We start from the raw sequence: 15,710 nt of genomic DNA on the forward strand, positions 1-15,710 counted from the left end.
CAGGGTCTCACTTGTGTAAGGTGAGCGCTTTACCGCTGAGCCAAAACTCTAGCCCAATGAAATCATAATTTTAACAATATAAAATCAATTATAGGATGGAAATGTTGCATAAACATCTGTATAGCTATATTTTTAAAGAATCTAGAGATCTTTGGAGGAGAAGCTTCTAATTCAGTGAGAAGTACAATGTTATATTCTACTAAGACAGAATAAGTTAAATATCCATAGTTAGTGCAGTCCTGCACCATATAATAACATTTCAGTTAATGCCTGACCAAATCTACCACAGAGATCCCCTAAGGTTATAACAAAGCTGAAAAATTCCTATCGCTGAATGAATGAACAACTGAAGAAAAAGTCAAAAGAAAAGAAAGCTTCAGAAGAAAAAGAAACCAGAACCCCAAGAAAATACATAGCGAAGAGCCTAGTTGAAGCTTTTGCAGATGTCGACAAGCCCCTTAAAAGCTTGAAAACATAAACCCCAAACACCAAAAGATTTTCATTAATAGTGAGAAATAATCATGATGAATATCTGCTTCCAAACAAATCTATAGTGTAAAAAGGAGCAAACCACATGGACAAATTTCTGAAAACAGTGTTACTTTTTCAACATAAGCCTCAGAAGATCCTTCAAGAGTTATTTCTATATCACAAGAAATTACAGATCCCTGTGTGTTACTGCCACTGAAGACCTTCAAGTGGGACAAGATATGGAGATAGAAGACAGTGATATCAACGATCCTGACTCTGGGTAGGCCTAAGGTAATGTGCATGTTTGTGTCCTAGTGGTTGTTAACAACAAAAAGGGTTTTGAATTAAAAAAAGAAGAAGACACTAAAAATAGAAAAAAAAAAAGAATACAGAATAAAGATAAGGAAAATGTGTAACTACACAATGCATTTAATGTTTTAAGCTAAGTGCTATTACAAAAGATCAAAAAGTTAAAAAAATTTAAAAGTTAATAAAGGAAAAAAGTTAAACTAAGGGAAGGTAAATTTGTTATTAAGGAAAAATGTTTTCATATATTTAGTATAGTGTATGCACACTTTCATTAAGTTACAATAATGTACCATAATGTCCTAGGCCTTCATATTTCCAGGCTAAAAGCTTAGACTTCTTAAAAGTAATACTAAAAGCCTAGGATATTAAATAAAAGCAGGCATAAAAAGAAAATAAAAACTATAAATTAAAAGTCTTATAGTTACCAAAAAAATAAGAAGGAAATCATAGGGTTATAGACTTGTCAATTAAATCAAAAACAGCTGAAATGGATAAAGTCTTTGAAAAACACAATTTTTTAAACTTCACTCAAAGAAACACCCAGGATTTCTCAGTCTTGGCACCACTGATATTTTGGGCCTCATTTGTTTTAGGAGACTAGTCTCTTAATTACAGGGTTATTTAGCAGTACCCCTGACAAGCCCTCCAACCCAGTTGTGATAACCAAAAATATCTTCAGACATTACCAAACATGCCATGAGAGGGGGTGCAAAATTACTCCCTGTTGGGAAGCACTGAGATAACCTTAAAAGCTGTGTGTCTATTAAAGAAACTTGATTTGCATTTTAAAACCATCTAACAAAGAAAAGTCCAGGCCCAAAAGACTTCACTAGTGAATTCTACCTAACATTTAAAGAAGGAGCCAATTCTCCAAAATCTCTTCCAGGAAATAGAAGAGTGACTAGTTCCCAGTTCATCTATGAGCTCTACATTACATTCATATACAAACCAATGACATTATTAGAAAATTACAAATTAAGACTGCTCATGAGCATAAATGTAAAAATTTTCAAAAATATAAGCAAATCAAATTCATTAATATGTGAAAAGAATAATGCATTGTTAGCAAGTAGAGCGTGTAACCCCAGGAATACAAGACTGGTTCAATATTAGCAAATCAACAATTTCTAATTTTGGAATGTTGTTGTCAAAAAAAAAAAAAAAAAAAAGAGAAAGAAGAAAAGAAAAGAAAAAGATTCCAAAATAGGTGGATAATCACTTAAAACCTAAAAATCTCTTATTTATGCCAAGCTGTACAGTATTCTATCATTCATTATCAGACAACAACATTCATGCCTTCATAATGCAGGTGACCATGCATTATACAATGTAGTCCTAATAGAAGATACTACAAGATAAATATGATTTTTATATAAATATGTAATCTTAAAAAGACACAGAAATAAGCACAGATAACTTTAGTTGCCAATGTTTGAAGTAAAACAATATAATCCAAATAATTTGATATGATCTGCTTAATCATATGAAGAAAGCTTTAAGCATATAAACATGGAATATATCAAACAGAGAGGTCTAAAGTGGGCTAATGGAAAATAATAAATATTAAAACATAAACCTTAGTTGAATAAAATTCTTACTTTTTCTAGAAAGAGAAAAATGAGTGGAAACAACCACTACTTTTCTGTTAATTAAGATATTTTATACAGGACACAATGTTAAACTCTTTTCTGAGTATTAATTGTCAATAGGCTTAAAAATAAACTAAGATGGCTGTTCAGGAATTTACATAGTCTCGGACATGTAATTGTGGTTATTTCTGAAAATATTTCTATAACAAAAGAACTCTTCCATAATATATCATACCATTTGCTTTTTATACTTGGAGTTCATAATTAAACATTACAGGATTACCCAAAAACCAGAAATATAATAGATTTACATCCATGTATTACTTTTATTAAAAAGACCATTTTTTTTAAGTTGAAGAGAGACCATTACCAACTGTCACAAGTATTATAAAAAAAAAAAAAATTTAGAAAGGTACAACCCTAGAAAGATAAATTCCTTTAGTTTATAATGAAGCTTAAATAAAATTCAGATCATTCACTTCAATCCCTATTCCAGTATTTTTATATTTTCCAATCTTAGTTAATTATTGGAATTTCAAGAATATCCCTTAGGCTAGAGGTATAGTTCAGTGATAGATCCCTCATCTGGTACATGCAAGTTCCCCGTTTCAATATCTATCATCATCACCAAAAAGAAAAGAAAAAAAAAAAGTTATCCCACAAAATACAAAAAACTAAAAAAGAAAAGATAAAAAAAGCAATTTGAATTGTCCTGACATTAATATAGACAAGGTAAGGAAACATTCACAACTCATATACAGCAAATGCTTATTAAAATTAAAATTTTACCTTTAAAAGTATTATCATTAATATCAAAATTCTAAAGGCAGTGAAAAAAAACAATTCATTCACTTCAGTTCTAAAAAATAATTTATAACTACAGGAATAACTTTAAAAGATAAAGCTTATTATGATAGTCTTATAAAAGAAACATCACTTGCCTTCTAAGAGAACCTATCAAGTATCTCTCTGCTATTTGAACAATATTATCAGTAAGCTCCTTGTTATAACTTCTTTATATAATTTAAATGTAACTGAGGCTAACTCTCCTTAGTGCCATACTATTCCTATTATTAGAGTTAACAGTTTGTAACTAAAGCAAATAGCAAAAACTGGTTATTCCATCTTTACCAAAAGAAAAGTACACTTGATTTTTTAAATATGTTTTGTGCTAATTTGCACTATATTTCTATTTAATGTAAAATTAAACTATTATGATCATTTTATTTAGGTTTTCATTAACATCTACTTCAATAGATATCTATTAAACATTTCAGGTGAATGTATCATGCAAGCTTTTTATTTAATAATACTGGTAGGGCTTGGGGTATAGCTCAATGGTAGAGAGCACACTTGGGCTGCACAAAGCCTGAGATTTAATTATCATTGCTAAAGAAAAAAATATATGTGTGGATGTGCACACACACACATGCATGAGAGAGTGCATGTGTGTGTATGGCATGTCACCTCATCTTTTTAAACCTTCTTTTCTCAATGATAAGGCAAGGGGATTCAAAAGGATGATCTCTTCAAGTTCAAATATTTTACAATTCTAAAATAAATAGGATAAAAACAGATGATTATCAATGAAGAGAGATCTTCTTTCATTCTTAATAGAGGTAAGTAGAATTAAGGTAACTCTATGTTAAGTAACATTATGCCCAATTGGAAAATTTAAATTCAAATAGTAGGTAATCAAAAAATAGATGAATGATGTTTTTAATGATTATGCTACAATTTCAGAAAGTAATAGTTGAACTTATTGATTGCTTATGAAAACGTAAATTTTCTTTGTCATTAATAACCACAAAAAATACAGATTCATTTGAGAAAGAGATTTTATCTATGTTCTAATGATTGCAGTCATAAACAAGAGGAGAACGACTAATGAATATTAGAAGTTAAAGGTTTCTTTATATGAAGAGTTATCTTAAAATCATCAGCAATAAAGAGCACTAAATAAACTCTTGAATAACTATTGATCAAGAAAAAAATTAATGCAGTCAATAAAGTATAATCAACATCAAGAGAAATCAATAGCATTAACTCAGAACACAGACTACTGTATAATACTTTAGCAGGCACCCTGAAAAGAGAAATTATAAATCAATTTTGCAAATATATATGAAATCTGTTGCAAAGAACATTGTAGTAATGGCTTAATAACTAAATGCTTTTACAACGACAACAGAGCTTAATGTAACCAATTTGGGTTCTCATTTTATTGAAATTTGTTACAATATTAGTTGTACAAATCATAAAATACTTTTGAATGCCATTCTAATGATGGTTTATAAAATGTGAGGTTACTAAACTAGCAAGCTACTCACCCCAGGAAATCATCAAATGGAAATGATTCACTCATAGAAATTTACCCTATAACTGTTCACCAGTTGTACACTTCAACTGACTGAATACTGATGAAATCAAGAGGTTTTTAAACCCATAAGTCATTCACTATCACTAACTTCACAGTTAATTTAGACTGACAAATTGGTCCAATTTGCTTGTATTTGTCAAAATAAGAACTCATGGAATCAATATAAGGAGTTTATGAACAAAAGTAATAAATTCAAATTAGAGCTTTGGGAACAATCCTTGGAGACATTTAAGTATCTTTCTTCAAAAATAATATTTGATATTGACTTTAGATATGATCCTATATTTATTTATTATGTCATTCTGTAGACTATGTTTCTTTCTTTGGGAAATAAAAAATGATAACATATAGGATAGAACACCATTAAAATAAGCAGACAAAGCCCTCATTCTGTAGCTGAAGTTATTAATAACTTGGCAGCAATTTTATATTCCCCAAATTTCAAAATAGTATGTTAAGAAATGAAACTTTGAATTATGAATAAACACTAAATTATTTAACATTTCTTGTGGACTTCTGAGGAAAATAAAAATTCAACAATATTTAATGGCACAGTATTTCAATTAGTTTAAAATATTATATTTTTTTTGTTTATTGCAAGCTCAAATGTGTTCTTGGAAATAAAACAATAATTTAAACTATATGCCTAAATCACACATTGAACATAGTATGGTAAATTATATTTCACAAATGTGAAACATTAAAAATAAGCTAAAATATGGGCTGGGATTGTGTCTCAGAGGTAGAGCACTTGCCTAACATGCATGACACACTGGGTTTAGTCCTCAGCACCATATTAAAAAAATAAATTAAAGGTATTGTGTCTACCTGCAACTTAAAAATAAATGTTTTTTTAAATAAGCTAAGATAAATAGAGTGCTAAGCAAAAAGTTTACATATTTGATACAACCATTTAAATGAGCAATCCGTTTCTTTTAGGAAATAAACATTATTTTATAAAAAAGGAATTAGAGTCTGGGGTTGTAGCTCAGCAGTATAGTGCTCACCTTGCACGTGCAAGGTCCTGGGTTCGATCCTCAGCACCACATAAAAATGGATAAATAAAATAAAGGTATTGTGTCCAACTACCATTAAAAAATATTTTTTTTAAAAAAGGAATCAGCGAAGACATTTTTCATTCTAAAAAGGATAACAAGAATTGGCATCTAAATATGGTGGAATTAGATGAAAATTATTACCCTAGGTACATATATGATTGCACAAATGGTGCATCTCTACACGATGTAAAACCAGAGAATTGAAATGTTGTGCTCCATTTGTGTACAATTGAAATGCATTCTGTTGTCATGTACAACTAAGTAGGAAAAAAAAAAAAAAGAATTGGCATCTATGTCATTTACATTGCATTTTGGGAAATTGCAATAATAAGCACGTTTAAAAATGATATTCTAAAAGATATGGCTAAGTCAAATGAGTATATGGGAAGTAGCAAGACTCTTAAGAAAATTGATTGCAATCTCAGATGAGTCCTAATATAAGTAACTAATATATGTCAATTTTTGAATAATATTTCATATATTTGCTTCTTCTATAGCTCTATTCAATACTCATTCACTGTTAAGAACAACATATATTAGAAAGTTAACAATTGAGCATGAGTCAATTTTACTTATTTCTTATTTTTTGGATTGAACCCAAAGCCTTGTTTGTACATGCTAAGTATCTGCTCTACCATTGAGCTATAGCCGCAGACATGAATTAACTCTTCATTAATAGTAACAAAATTCCAGTAAATGATTCTGACTTGATATATTTCCTTCCTAAAAATATCCAAAAGATCAAAATTATTCAATAATTTTTATTGTTAAAAATCACAGTAAACCAGGTGTGGCGATACACACCTACAGACCCTACTACTCAGAGGGCTGAGACAGGAGGACCACAAATTCAAGGCTAGCCTCAGAAATTGAATGAGATCCATACCAAATTAAAAATAAAAATGGTTGAGGATGTAGCTTAGTGGTAAAGAACCCTTTGATTCAATCCCCAGTGTTATGATTTGAAACAGAAGTGTCCCCCAAAAGTTCATGCGTAAGACAATGCAAGAAAGTTCAGAGGTATAATGATCACCTTAAACTCATTAGTGAATTAATCCCTGATGGGATCAACTGAGTGGTAACTGGCGGCAGGTGGAGAGTCACTGGAGGAAGTAGTTCATTGGGGGTGTGGCTATGGGGTATATATTTTGTATCTAGAGAGTGGAGTCTCTGTCTTCTTTCTGATCATCATGTGAACTGCTTCCCTCTGCCACTCCCTTCTGCGATGATGTTCTGCCTCACTTTGAGCCCTGAGGAATGGAGTCAGCCTTCTATGAACTAAGACCTCTGAAACTGTGAGCCCTCAAAGAAACTTTTTCTCCTCTACAATTTTTCTGGTCAGGCCCTTTCATCATAGCAGCAAAAAAGTTGACTAAAACATCCAGTATCCAGGGGAGGAAAAGTCTCAATAAACTTAATACCACATACACATTTGGGACTTTGTCAGAGTATTAAAGTATCAGTGGTACAGTACATGGCTTAGCATACTTGAGACCTTGGGTTCAATTCCAATCAGAGAGAGAGAGAGAGAGAGAGAGAGAGAATACAGTACTCAGTACTCAGCTGATTTACAGTACCAGCAAAGCACTTTAAAGTAAGAATTAATAACTCTTTGCTGCACAAGTAACCATATATATGAAGTGAAATGATAAAACTATAATGTCTAAAGACCTTCCAGATCAGAAGATATACCTTTTTCCTTTTTCTTTTTTTTTTTTTTTTTTTGCTTTTTTTGAAAAGATTGTTAAAATTATTCATTTTATTAAAAATAAATTTTATTTAATTTTAACTAAAAAATACCACTTAAAGGATTTTTATTAATAACCATTCAAACAATAAATAACAATGAAAATAAATTGTGGTTTTGCTTCCTCCTCTCAGCTTGCCAAACATAAACAAGGCACTGACTCTTTTTCTTCTACACAGGAGCAAACATATATATACTTAGTAAGTATATAAAGATTTTTTCCCTATAAAGATAAAATAACGAAACAAAATTATACTATACATCTAGTATTATAACTACATGACAACTATGTTCTTATTTTTTAATATGGGGGAGATACTCTTCCAAAAAAACCAAAGGAACAAAATACCCCACAGCTAACAGTTACTTCATTCTTCTTGTATGTCAGATATGGTTTCCCTTTTTTAGTCTCATGAAGACCTCATAATGAGTTATACTTTATTAATATTACCAACCAAACCTGGCAGAACTACCTCACCCTTTTTAAAAGCTATGGTATGCTAATACAGGATCTAATCATTCCATTTAAGCATTTTGGGAATGACATATTATCAATTATCCTAAATATCTACAGCTAAAGTTAAGCTGGGATTTATTTAGTCAGGGAAGACCAAAGCCAAAGAGATAATTTTAAATCTTACCTACTTTTTTAAAAAAAAAATTAACTTTTTTTTTCATTTGTTCTTTTTAGATATACATGACAGTAGAGTGTATTTTGACATATTATTATGCATACCTGCTCCACAGAAAAGAATGATGTAAAGAGTCTCTCTTAGGTTTGATCAAGAAAGATTCTTAGTTACTTGGTTGTGTAAAGTTTAATCAAAGGGGGTGAACAGAATACATATGGAGCATTTTGAAATAGGACTTGAAGGTTTTACATTGTTATGTCAGCAGTTTTCCCACGTAATTGTTTATGGGGCTGGTTTTTCCCATCATTCTTTAGATCTCTACACTGTAAAGAAATGATTGGTATATTAGGTTAGTGGCTTCTTTCTTGAAGAAAGTCATTAAACTTAAGTGCAGATGGGCTTATCAGTGATAGAGCTATAAGCTTGGAATTCTTTTTATCCTCTGAGCTAAGGTGCAGACAACTAAACAAGACTTCAGTGACAGCCACCAACATGTCAGGTCAGTGAAACCTAGAGCTAGTCTATATGCACGGTCTTGAAAGATAGCTACTTCACATTGAAACCTGAGTTCTGGGAAGGCAGGCTTTATTCACTATCTTTACTTAAAGTTCAATGAAATGTGTGACAGCCCTGGCAGACCTCCAAGGGTGTACAGTTGTCCCATCTGTCTGTAATACTTGAAAGAACCAGTGACCACTAACTATGGGTACAACTTCTATTTTTACTGCCTCAGTATATCCTAGGAAGTATATGGAAATGATGCCTTTCCCTGGCCTGTCTGCTAATTTTGCTTTCCACAAAGAAAGTTTGGGAGGAATCCCCTGCTCTATCATTGGACTTGCTAAGCTACTCCAGATCAAAAAGAGCAAGAGGAAGAGGCAGGAAGAAAATGCTGTGTATAAGTAACACATAATTTCTGACTCTTTTCTCTGTGAAGAACCTACAGGTTTTATGTATACCAAACAGCAGAGGCACTACATTTGTCCCATTAAAAAAGTTGACACCACAGACTTCTAGAATCTAGCATCAAGCCCTTGAAGAATAATGTGGAATTAGTTGAAAAGTGAAATACAGACTGTAGTTCATAAACAAGGCAGCAAATCCCTCTAGCTGAGAAAGAAGGTAGAGTATAAAAGAGAATAAACAAATTCTGAATGTGAGCAAATTAGACTGTTTTTACAGAAAGAACAAGAGGCTCTGCTTAAGTAGATAAAATATGAAGAGTTGGACCTTTTAACAAAATTTAATGAAAACCTTATAACTTTTTCAGATTGTTTCCACATTAAACTGTTTACTATAGGAAATAGAGGTCTAGTATGTATGGTCAGACTTGGCATTACTGATGTGTTAAGAATATATACCAATGGTATCAAAACCTAAAATACCCTGAAGTCTCTTCATTCAGATTAAAGAAATGTGGATTTAGATTTTCTCCACAGAATTGTACAGCAATTTCAGATAGATGTGAGTATAGATCTTGACACAATGTATACTCAGCTTATTGTCTCTGAGAATAAAAGGTATGGAAGAATAAAGCAAAATGTCTGTTATAACCAAAGAAGATTTTATCTATGCTCTGCTTCTGGGTTATAAGATATTTACTTTTGGTAGATATTACTGAAAGGTAGAAGTACAAAAGAAACCTCAGTGGATGCTAGGTATGTGTCAAGAATGTTTTCCTAGGAACTGACAGAATAGGTTGTCTAAGTGGGTTGTAGGTAACTGGGAGATATATTGACAGCGGTTATGTTGGGTTTCCCAGCTTCTGCCAGTACTAAGAACCACTAAGACTGGCATTATTATGAACTTTGAATTGAGTGAGGTTTCCTGTTATAATGGAAATGATAGGTCTCTTTTCTATACTTAATTTTTTCAACAAAATCATTCGGCCTTGTTTTTATGGTGGAACAGATTCTGAAACTCTTAAAATCTTGTCAGTGGCTGATGAAAGAGAAAGAACCTGGCAAATTATCTTATTTTAGTTTTTAGGACTACCTTAGCCAAGAAATTAATTCAGAATTATTTCCAGAATCTTTCAAAGTTCTACTACTGAAAACCAGAATAGATTTTTTTTTATTCCTTATTTTCAGCAACTATTCAAAAACATGATAGTAATACTAATTTCATAGATGTTGTTAGTATCAGTTGTCAAATATTTGGAATTCTAATTTGAATATTTGAGAATTATTTAAATGTCCAATAAAATATTTCTTGAAAATATCAAACATTGGGTAAAACAGATTATAATTAGATTACAGAATTACTATAAAAATGAAACATTTAAAATTCAAGAAGAAAATATAGCAAATATCAATACAGTCCTGGAATAAAGAAAATCTACCTTCATATAAAAACAATGGCAAAAATATCAGCAAATAAGTGAAATACAGACTGTAGTTCATAAAAATGAAAATTTCTGAAACACACAAATACCACAAACCTATAAGGAAGACTTTCACATAATATATTTAAACTTTAGGTAAAGTATCAGGATGTATGATTAGAAATATTTATTTTTATCCAAAACAATAAAATGGTTAATATCTTAAGTTTTTTAAATGGGCACATTAAAAAGACAAACAGAGTGATGATTAAATGTTCAACTTCATGTATAATAAAGGAATGCCAGTTTTTTTTAAAAAAAAAAAAAAGAGTAGTAACATCTAGACCAGGGAAGGGGCACAGATAATACTGTCAGTAGAATATGAATGTTGATGGGTAGTTGTTTTTTTAGGGGCAATTTGGTATCAAACGCTATTAAATGTATATAACCTTTGGTGCATTCTCATGTGATTAATCCAAGTGAAATAATTACATGAGTTAATAATTTTCATTTTAACAATGTGAAAAATAGCCAATGCTGGAACTAAAGTAAATATCAAACAGCAGTGAAACTGAATAAAAAATATGGTGTAATTTTACATCATAGTACTATGCCATATGTATACTGTGTTTATTAATGTCACCAATGAGAAAATGTTAATGATAAGTTGTAATCTTAAAAAGATGATGGTATAAGAGTAGTGAATATGTATATGAGGAATAAGAGAATTAAGGGAACATGCATTTTTAGAAGGTCTATGGCATGTCTGAGTATGAAGAAATCAGAGATCAAAGACACTGATGGAGTAACCTGAAAGGCATGCTGCAAGATATCCTAATGCAGGAAAGAAGCTGCATCTCTCCCAGCTACCCACAAAGAACAGAGGAAGGAGGCATTTTGCAGCTATAGCCTGGGGCCAGTAGCTGGGTGGGTAAGGGGAGCAATTCCAGGGAAACTCAAGTTGAGCTGAAAATACAGGCCTGGAAATCCCACACCACATGACATAGAGAGCGCCTATGTCACCAGAAAAAAATCAAATGTGGAGAGGGATTTACATATGGGAAAAACAGGATGAGGAAACCCACAGGGCTCCCCCTTCCCCCATGACTCTGGTGGCTTGCAGGACCAACTGGGACAGAAGCACCCAGATGGGAATTAGAAAGGGCAAAGGCAGAGTTTGGAGAATGAACCCAAGAGAAAAGGGAAATGCAGGGTTGCAAGTGACAGAGGGGAATAAGGATTAGCTCTTCCCCCACATGAGTGGAACCCAGGAAAGATCCCTGGGATGTAGTCTCATGGACCAGCAACTGCTGAGCCTTAGAGGTGCACTGATTTAAAATCTTCAGACCAATCAACATTCAACAAAGAACCAGGAGCCTACCTAAGCCTAACACCACCAACAGCAGCTCTGCCTATAGGATTTCCTCTCAGCTCCAGCAGCCCCACCTGAACAGGGAACAGACATCACATTCCCTTGGACCCCACCTAAAATGTAAAAACCAGCAAAGGAAGGAACTACACTAGGAAAAACCAGAAATAAACTGACAAGGAATAAAAATATTTTTTCAATAACACTGAATGTAAATGGCCAAAATTCATCAATCTGACACAACTGGCAGATTGGATTAAAAAACAACACCCAACAATATGCTATCTCCAAGAGACTCATCTCATAGAAAAAGACATCCAGACACTGAAGTTAAAAGAAGAAGGAAAAATATACCATCTCATAAATAAGCAGGAGTTTCTATCCTCATAGCAGATCAAGTGGACAAGCCAAAGTTATTCAGAAGGTACAAAGAAGGTCATTTCATATTGCTTAAGAAAACTGTACATCAACAAGATATAAGAATTGTAAATATTTATGCCCCCCAAAATGGAGCATCTATGAACATCAAGCAAACTCTCCTAAATATCAAAAATAAAATAGACCACAACACAATAATACTGGGTGACTTTAACACACCTCTCTCATTGCTGGATGAATCTTCTAAACAAAAACTAAATAAAGAAGCTATGAAGAGAAAGGAAAGCGCTAGGAGCCGCTGCAGTCGCCACCAGCGCAGCCATGCCGCACTCACGTGAGCACCCATCCACCGGCCCCCATCCCATCCGCTGCGTCCTGTTCCAACAATCTGTTAAAATACGGTGGATTACTATTAAATTCTAGGCGTGCAGATACATGCCTCACCCGAGGATATAAAAAAGGCATACCAGAAACTTGAACTAAAGTGGCATCCAGATAAAAATCCTGAGAATAAAGAAGAAGCAGAGAGAAAATTCAAACAAATAGCTGAGGCATATGAGGTGTTATCAGATGCTAAAAAACGCGACATCTATGACAAGTATGGCAAAGAAGGCTTAAATGGTGGAGGTGGAGGTGGAAGTCATTTTGACAGTCCATTTGACTTTGGCTTCACATTCCAGAACACAGATGATGTCTTCAGGGACTTTTTTGGTGGAAGGGACCCATTTTCCTTCGACTTCTTTGAAGATCCATTTGAAGACTTTTTTGGGAACCGAAGAGGTCCCCGAGGAAGCAGAAACCGAGGTGCAGGCTCGTTTTTCTCCGCTTTCAGTGGATTTCCAACATTTGGAGGTGGATTTTCTGCATTTGATACAGGATTTACTTCATTTGGGTCACTAGGTCACGGTGGCCTTACTTCATTCTCTTCTACATCATTTGGTGGGTAACTTCAAATCAATATCAACTTCTACCAAAATAGTAAATGGGAGAAAAATCACTACAAAAAGAATCCTCGAGAATGGTCAAGAAAGAGTAGAAGTTGAAGAAGACCGCCAGTTAAAGTCCTTAACAATAAATGGTAAGGAGCAGCTGCTACGCTTGGATAACAAGTAATTCAACGCACGCATTTAACAGAAATGTTAAACTATAACAAGCACTATTTGAGGATTAACAGGAACATTTTTTTTTGAAGATTTCAGACGAACTCGACTTTCAGTATAATTGTACCTAATCTAAAGTATTTATAAACAGCTCATCGGAGCCCCTATTTGTCATAGACTTTTGAGTTTATTGTTGGGACCACACAATAGGACCATTTTTTTTTTTTTTTTGTCTTTAAAATTGTTGTAATCTCTGTATGCACTTTGCTTTTTTATTAAACGTAATCCAAGGTGAGCCTTGACTTTGAGTAGTGCTAGGACAAGATTATATTCTAACACCAACATGGATCTGCTTCCCATTGTGTTTGACAAGTGAGCCAAGTAGTGTCAGCCTGCTGTGAGCTAACATTGCCAGGATGAGGCTCCTGTAGAAGTAATTTGGTTTTGGTTTTTTTCAGTATTTAGTAATGAAAGATATTAATGCATTAATGGTAATACATTTCTGGTTTAATATAAATTTAAGGATGTTTTCTAGTTGTGCATGAATGCTGGCAACTTAGTAAAGTTTTGACAATTGTTTAAATATGTAATGTTAAGCTTAGGTTTAAAAATCTGGTAAACTGGGTCTTTGTCATTTGCTAAAAGAAAATAAATGTGAATGTGTTTGGTGCATTTTTTCCTGGAAAAAAAAAAGAAGCTATGAAACTAGAAAAACAATTAATAATTTATACTTAACAGACATACATAGAATATTTCATCCATCAGTGACTGAATACAATTTCTTCTCAGCAGCATATATATCCTCTAAAATAGATGCTATCTTAGGCCAAAAAGAAACTCTTAGCATATATTAAAAAAAAAAAAAAAAAACAGAGATAATACTGTGCATTCTGTTAGATCATAATGCAAGGAAATTAGAAATAATAAAATAAATAATAGAAGATAACTCTAATGCTTGTAGACTACATAATACACTATTGAATGACCAACAGATAGTAAATAAATAAGGGGTGAAATTAAAAAAAATACTTAGCGGTAATTGAGAACAGCAACACAATAAAATCTCTGGGACACTAGGAAGATGGTTCCAAGAGAGAAAGTTCATAGCATTAAGCTCATGCATTAAAAAAAATACAAAAATCACCAAATAAATAACCTAATATTTCATCTCAAAGCCCTAAGAGTAGAAAAACAAATGAAACACCAAAAGCAGTAGAAGACAGGAAATAATTAAATTCACATATGAAATCGAAACAGAAAAATAACAATTCAAAAAAATCAACAAAACAAAAAGTTGGTTCTTTGAAAAAAATACATAAAATTGAAAAATGCTTAGCCAAGCTAACCAAGAGAAAGAGGGAAAAACTCAAATTACTAAAATTTGTGATGAAAATCACAGACACTACCAAAATACACATGATAATCAGAAACTATTTTGAAAATTTATACTATAAAAATAGAAGATCTTAAGACATTGACAATTTGCTGAGAGCCATAGCAGAGTAGGAATGCCGCATGGCATTTTTGGTTGAAAGGTGCCGCCAGCAAGCCATTGAGATGATAATGGTTATGTTAAGATATGTATTCAATTGGATATTAGACCCCTGCTATCAGCCTCAGCCTGCTACTTTGGAGCTCTCAAGGACTCCCATTGGTTGGGGGAAGTGCGGTAGGAGGGATTTCCAGAGGACGGATTTCCAGTTGGTGTGGTGTGTCCCGGGAGAAGGCCGCCTGCATGGTGTTCGCGGGAGTTTTGGAAATAAAGTTTGTTCCTGCTTGAGTGGCTCGTGATTTTGTGCCCAGCCAGACTGTGGCAACAATTTCTGAAGAAACATGACCTACCCAAACTGAATCAGGAGAACACAGAAAATTTAAATGAACTGATTTAAAGCAATGAAATCAAAGATGCTATCAAAAGCCTATCAACAAAAAAGCCTAGGATCACATCAAATCTTAGCAGAGTTCTACTAGACATTTAAAAAAAAAAATCCTCCTAGAATTATTCCATAAAATAGAAAAGAAGGGAACCATTATAAACTCATGATATGAAGCCAATATCACCCCACTGCCAAAACCAGACAAAGACACATCAAAGAAAGAAAACTTCAGAACAATATCCCTAATACACACAGATGCAAAAATTCTTAATAAAATGCTGGAAAATCACATACAAAGACATATTAAAAATATAGTGCACACCTGTAATCCCAGCAGCTCAGGAGGCTGAGACAGAAAGAAGAATCACAAATTCAAAGCCAGCCTCAGCAATGGCAAGGCACTAAGCAACTCAGTGAGACCCTGTCAATAAATAAAGTACAAAACAGGACTGGGAATGTGGCTCAGTAGTCGAGTAT

General features: G+C 33.1%; 1 protein-coding gene and 1 pseudogene across 2 annotated transcripts in view; one reads left to right on the forward strand and one right to left on the reverse strand.

Annotated features, from left to right (window-relative positions):
* Mettl15 (methyltransferase 15, mitochondrial 12S rRNA N4-cytidine) overlaps positions 1-15,710 on the reverse strand; it is a 245,656-nt gene that overhangs the window by 163,850 nt on the left and 66,096 nt on the right. The window lies entirely within an intron of this gene.
* LOC114093648 (dnaJ homolog subfamily B member 6-like) lies at positions 12,652-13,686 on the forward strand (annotated as a pseudogene).

This window comes from Marmota flaviventris, chromosome 9 (genome assembly GCF_047511675.1).
Source record: "Marmota flaviventris isolate mMarFla1 chromosome 9, mMarFla1.hap1, whole genome shotgun sequence".
NCBI classification, from domain to species: Eukaryota; Metazoa; Chordata; class Mammalia; order Rodentia; family Sciuridae; genus Marmota; species Marmota flaviventris.